The sequence below is a fragment of the Cucumis sativus genome, unplaced genomic scaffold (assembly GCF_000004075.3).
Source record: "Cucumis sativus cultivar 9930 unplaced genomic scaffold, Cucumber_9930_V3 scaffold91, whole genome shotgun sequence".
NCBI lineage: Eukaryota > Viridiplantae > Streptophyta > Magnoliopsida > Cucurbitales > Cucurbitaceae > Cucumis > Cucumis sativus.
This window is the reverse complement of record NW_022279580.1, coordinates 209,061-214,915: the sequence shown is the minus strand read 5'-3', so window position 1 is coordinate 214,915 and position 5,855 is coordinate 209,061. Positions and strand designations below refer to the sequence as shown.

At 32.3% G+C, this 5,855-nt stretch overlaps 1 long non-coding RNA gene across 2 annotated transcripts; it reads right to left on the bottom strand.

Annotated features, from left to right (window-relative positions):
- Positions 1-630: 630 nt before the first annotated feature.
- Positions 631-2,670, bottom strand: LOC101215833. Of its 2 annotated transcripts, XR_969499.2 has the most exons (3): positions 2,088-2,670; positions 1,840-2,008; positions 631-1,231 (listed from the first exon to the last, which is right to left on the bottom strand). It is a non-coding gene; the product is annotated as an uncharacterized LOC101215833 (long non-coding RNA). The 2 variants fall into 2 exon arrangements; XR_004219368.1 differs by having other exon boundaries at positions 631-2,008; positions 2,088-2,669.
- Between the last annotated feature and the right edge of the window lie 3,185 nt (positions 2,671-5,855).

Sequence of the window (5,855 nt, the reverse complement as noted above, 5' to 3'; positions counted from 1 at the left end):
GAATTGCTTCGAGCTAAGCATGCTTATGCAATACCAAAAAAAATTAAGGTAATTTTAAATTTAATTGTCTTAGTTTAATTTAATTATGTTGAAATTATTTGGATGTTATTTTAATTAATTGTTAAGAATTATTTGATTTTGTGAAAATTAGGAGCAATTAAATATTTATTAGAGGAATATTTAATTAATGATTGAAGTGGGAATTTTATTTTGGTGTTGTTAAAGATTTGAAGATGATTGAATGGTACTGTGAGATTAGAGAATTTGGTTAATTATATATGTATATATATAATTAGTTACGGAAGAGAAAGATAATTATATTATCATATTAAGGATAATATAATGGGATAATTGAAAATTGGATTCAAAATAATTAAGTATATATCAACATTTAAATTTTTTTGTAAATATAGCAAAATTTGTCAAACTGTATCAATGATAGAAGTCTATCACCGATAAACCATGTTGTAAATATTAATGATAGTTTTGCTATATTTGTATTTTTTTTTAAATATTGTTATATCCTTAATTATTATTCCTCAAATGGTCATCTATTACAATTACTCTAATATAATTAGTAAGACATTGTATTATCAATTTTGGAGAAGATAAAAAAAAAGATTTGCTAGGAAATTGAATGAAGAGAGATTTTTGTTATTTTGGAAAAGAAAATAATAATAATAATATGAATATATACTCCTCAATATGTGTGAACAACACTACTCATCATCCTCTTCCTCCAAAAAAATCCTAGAGTCATCGCCCATCACAATCTTGTCTGATCGCCAATCATCTCCGTTTCTTCAATGTTTATGCCAACGTCCACCATCTCCGACCACCTCCTTTTTGTGCACCCCTCACGATCAAGCAGCCACTGTTGCGATCATTGTGCCTCATCTTCGTTCGCGCGTCTTCTCCACCGCATTTTCGTCTTGTAACGACCCAACTTTTCTAACTAAGTCGAAGTCATTAATTTTTGACAAAAGACCTTGATTGATACAAAATGAAATATAAGACTTTTGAAAATATACAATCGAGGAAAAACAAATTTAAGTCGGACCCGATTTCAAATATTTTAAAACTTTAAAAGTACTTTTTACCAAAATAATAGTTCGTAAGCTTAGTTCCATCACAATGTTTTAAAGATAAAAAACATAAAGCGGAAGCAAAAATAACATATTCCCTATGGCAATCACCGGCCCTTCGTCAGTTTGTCACCCTCAACCTTTGCCTGAAAAAGTTAAACATAAAAGGGTGAGTATAAATATACTGAGTAGGAGACCAACTACGGGTCCCGTTAAGGGCCCCGTTAAGGGCAAAATAAACTCTTAACTTCGTTCACAGAAACAGTCTCATCACATAAACTCCTCATTTAACCCCAAACAATCGTCTTACTCTAGTTTAGCCCAAAGTCAGTCAAAAACATATCATCAATACATCAGTTAACAAACTAAATAATCATAACCTCCTCCTCAGTCTACAAGGGCACGACCATGACGTCTCTTCCGTTAACAAGCACACAACCATAACATGAGTAGATCATACATTCAGTCTAAACAACAATCAATCTACTAATTAACACTTTATATAGCAACATCTACGAGATTCAGTCGTTTCCACGTCCTTATGAGTCACAACATACACTCAACCACAAGTCCACATCAATCCATGCACATATATATAAATTTCTCACCGTCAAACACAGCAAACATTAAACATTAGGTCCACATCCAAACATACATCATGAGCGTCATCCCTAAAAGATATAATATTACGGTCCATACCATCAATACATCTTAATTTTTATTATATTATTGAGTCCGGTAGAAAATCTCTTACCTCAAGGTTTCTCAATTTCTCGAACAAACTATATCCAATGAAAGATACCAAGTATTGGCGAGTTCATACCAATTATTGGCGAGCCGAACTCCAAAATTCACAATTTTGGTTATGAACACGAGGGAATGTCACTTCCAACATAACAAAACAGCGGCAGCGGCGATCGAACCTAAATGACAAAGATCGTACAAATAGATTATAGATTAGAGTGTACTGCGACTGGAAGAAGAAGTACGATGCTGACTTACTGTCGGCCGACGAACAGACGCGACGGTGCAAATGGTTGACGAAAGCAGAACAAAACCCTAAATTGGAATATGGAAAGTCGTGGTGGTGTGGAACGGTTGCGGACGTCACGGCGGCACAAAACGTGGGGCAGAAGACTTGTGCAAGCTGAGCAATGCAGATTTCTGAGCAGTGCGACTAGCAGAAGATGACGGACAGTGTGACGAAGTGGCTCGAGCGGTTGCAGATCTGGACAGCAAGGAGGCACAGACGAACCGCGACGAGTAGTTGGGGGTGTGGGTAACAGCGGCGCCAAAAAAATGAAGGAGAAGGGAGAGGGGAGATGGTCGGCGGCTGAAGGATGCAGTGGGATGCAGCACGAACAGAAACAGTACGCGGCGGCTTTGTAACCTGGACGGACGACGACTTCAGGCGAATAGTGCAGCGGCGACGACGGGATGAGGAGATTTGGGCAGTGATGGTGGTTGGCGGACGAGCGAAAAGGAGAGGGGAGATGTGCGGCGGCTGGGTAGGGAGAGAAAAAGGAGAAGATGAAGAAGAAAAGGGGGATCGCGCGCGGGTGAAGAAGAAAAAGGAAATTGTTTTTCTTTTATTTTCTTTTATTTTTGTTTTTTTTAAAAAACAAATATATATGTATATTATTATTATTATTTCTTTTTTTTTTTCTTCCACCCCAAGTACAGTAAAATAACACCCAAATTTTTAAATCATTAAATAACAAGGCAAATTAATTACAATAATAATAAAAAAAATCCCTTAGAGCTCGGGGTGTTACACGTCTCCTCCTTCATTTGTCGGCTCTATCTCTATCTCACGTAAATCCAAATGGTCATCGTTCACCGACCGTCTTCTGATCTCTGTTTTGTCTTCGCACTCGCCGGTCAAAAACCCCAAGTTGAATCGTGTCCCTTTCGAGCCGATCTGTCTCCTTGCCGAGCCAATCCTCCAAAATTCTAAGTCGCGTCCGAGTTGTTATGTCTTAGTCAAGTTGAGCCTCATGTGAGCCAAGTTGTTGCAGTTCTTTCCTTTAGCCATTTAAGCCATTTGGTTGGTTCTTGGTGAGTACTTGGTTGGGTTTGGTATGCTCAAATAAATACCTTTTGGATCTTAAATAATTTAAAGTGTGGAATTAAGTTTGATTTTTGTTCTTTGAAGGTTTTTGGCAAAATTCATTGGAATAACTATCGGTGAAATACCTCAAAAGTTAAATTGGTTTCAACCTTTTAGTTTCGTTGGTAAGTTTGGAAAACTAAGTAATTAATTGTCTGATGTTGGTTATCAAACTATTAATTTAAATATTATTTATGTTAGGACCTATTCATTGGAAAACTTTGACCGCGACCGTTAGTAAAAACCTATTACCTAGTCTCAAGATAAGAGATTCTACTACTAGAACTTCGAAATAGAATGCAGAGCTTGCATGTATTTTTTCATTATGTATTAAGATAGCTAATATACATAATGTAACTGATATAGATGACTGATATGTTATGATTGAGATATATTATGTTGAGATATGATATATGTTATGATATGCTACATGTTATAGACTGACTGTTAACTTTGTTTGTTAGGATCGTACCTATATGAGTGTTCCTCGGGATCACCACATTTTTATGACTATGTGTGTCGACTGGACCACTGGTATATGTTATGAGTGGTATGATGGGTCACATACAACTCAATTCTCTTGGGCGTTCCTTTGGGTCACCAAAGTCCAATTTCTCTTAGGTGTTCCTTCGGGTCACTGAAGACTAGTTTCTCTTAGGTCTTCCTTCGGGTTCACCGAATACCAAATGTGTTCTTTTAGGATCTCTAGATAGCGTGTGTTCGAGAACACGACAGTTATGGAGTACTTCCTTGTGAAACTATAATGGAAAGTTAACAGACACCTAACGGGATTAGTAGTGGGTCCCTTACTGAGTATATGTTTATACTTACTCTTTTTATGTTTAATTTTTCAAGCAAATGTAGGGGTAGAAGAAAGTTGGTGAATGACAAGAAGTGACCATGGTTTCCCGTAGGAGATAGTTTATGTTGGTTCCGTCTTTATGTTTACATTATTTTATTTAAATTTATAGAACCTATGAGTTACTTTTATGTTATTTTTCTTTAAAAGACAGATAGGGTCGACCTAAAATTTTAACTTCTACTTTTATTTCTACATAATTTATTATGATTTATAAATGAGTATTTGGAGTTTTATTGAAAAGTTATTTTCCTTTTATATATTTTTAGTAAGAAAGTCTATATTTATTTTAGTAGTAATGACCTCAGCTTAGTATAAAGAGTTGGGTCGTTAGAGTTTAACTTTGGAGTTCCTATGATTGGGTCATTGAGAAGGAAGATGCACCTTGCATAAATATTAACTTTTAACTTTTTTAAAGTCTTTCTTAAATCTTACTTTCATATCCTTAGAATTACTTTAATATAGTTCATTCATGTCTCGTCCTAAACTAAAGGCGTTACAATTCATCGTTATTATTTCACTTTTGTTGTTGCATAATATATACTTTTATATATATATATATTTAAACTATTCTTTTCTCTCCTAATTAAATTCATCATGCTTTCATCCAATTAAATCAATCATCACTCTTGTAGTTAATTGTCTTATTTTCAAACAATTAGAATCATATTTCATCATATAATTAACTTCTCTTTTCATTAATTATCTTATTTTCAAACAATTTGATCGTATAATTAACTTTACTTTTACATATTAATTATTTATATAAAGTCAAAGAATTAAAATCATATTACACTAAAAATTCAAATTCTCAGTTAAATATACATACACACGTATACTTAATTAATTTCAATTCTACCGAAGTCAACTTTTCCTTTCAAGATTGAATCAACTTAAAATTTCAATTCTTTTAATTAATAAGATATTCTAAAAAAATTACTTATTTTAAAATTTCATAAATTCCAACCAATTTTCTTAACTCAATAATTCAATTTTAGCTCCAATAATAACACCAGATAATTTAAGATAATCAATAAAAATTCTCTAAAAATTTGGGATGCTAATTTCTTTTTTCAATAATTATATTTAAACCTATAATCACCAAGTTTTCACTTATTAATTATATAACCAGAACTACATAGTTAATAGACGTTTTTAAAAATAGCAAAATAAATTAAAATATTTACAAGGTATAATACAATTTTGGATTCTATCAATGATTTCTATCGATAATCATTGATAGACTTCCAAGTGACTATCAGTGAGAATTTAAAAATTTTACTATAGGTTATAAATATTTGGTAAAATTTGTTATTTTTGAAATATTTTCTATAATTAATAACATTCTCCACCCAAATTCTAAAATCTTTAATTAAATATAAATATACATATATATATTTAATTCAACACATTACACTGAATAAATTTCTTAAATTTCTCTAAAATTTTGATTATTACATAATATTGTGTGATATTTTGATGGGTAAATAAATTTTAGGAAATTTTTTAAAAATAACCAATTTTACACCATATTTACAACCAATTAACAAATTCTATTACGCATACTCATTAATTTGTAAATCCTACTTTTACAATCATTTTTTAAAACTACAATGATATGACATTCAAGCGACTGAATTGAACATTAAAGAGACTGAATTGAATAAAACAATAAAGCAATCCTATTTTTGCAGATCATCTCATTCTTACAATATATTTTAAAACTACCCTAAAATGTCACTAAATCCTTAATACAGGTGGAGCCAATAAAACCATAGATCAACTTATATGAACAATAAAG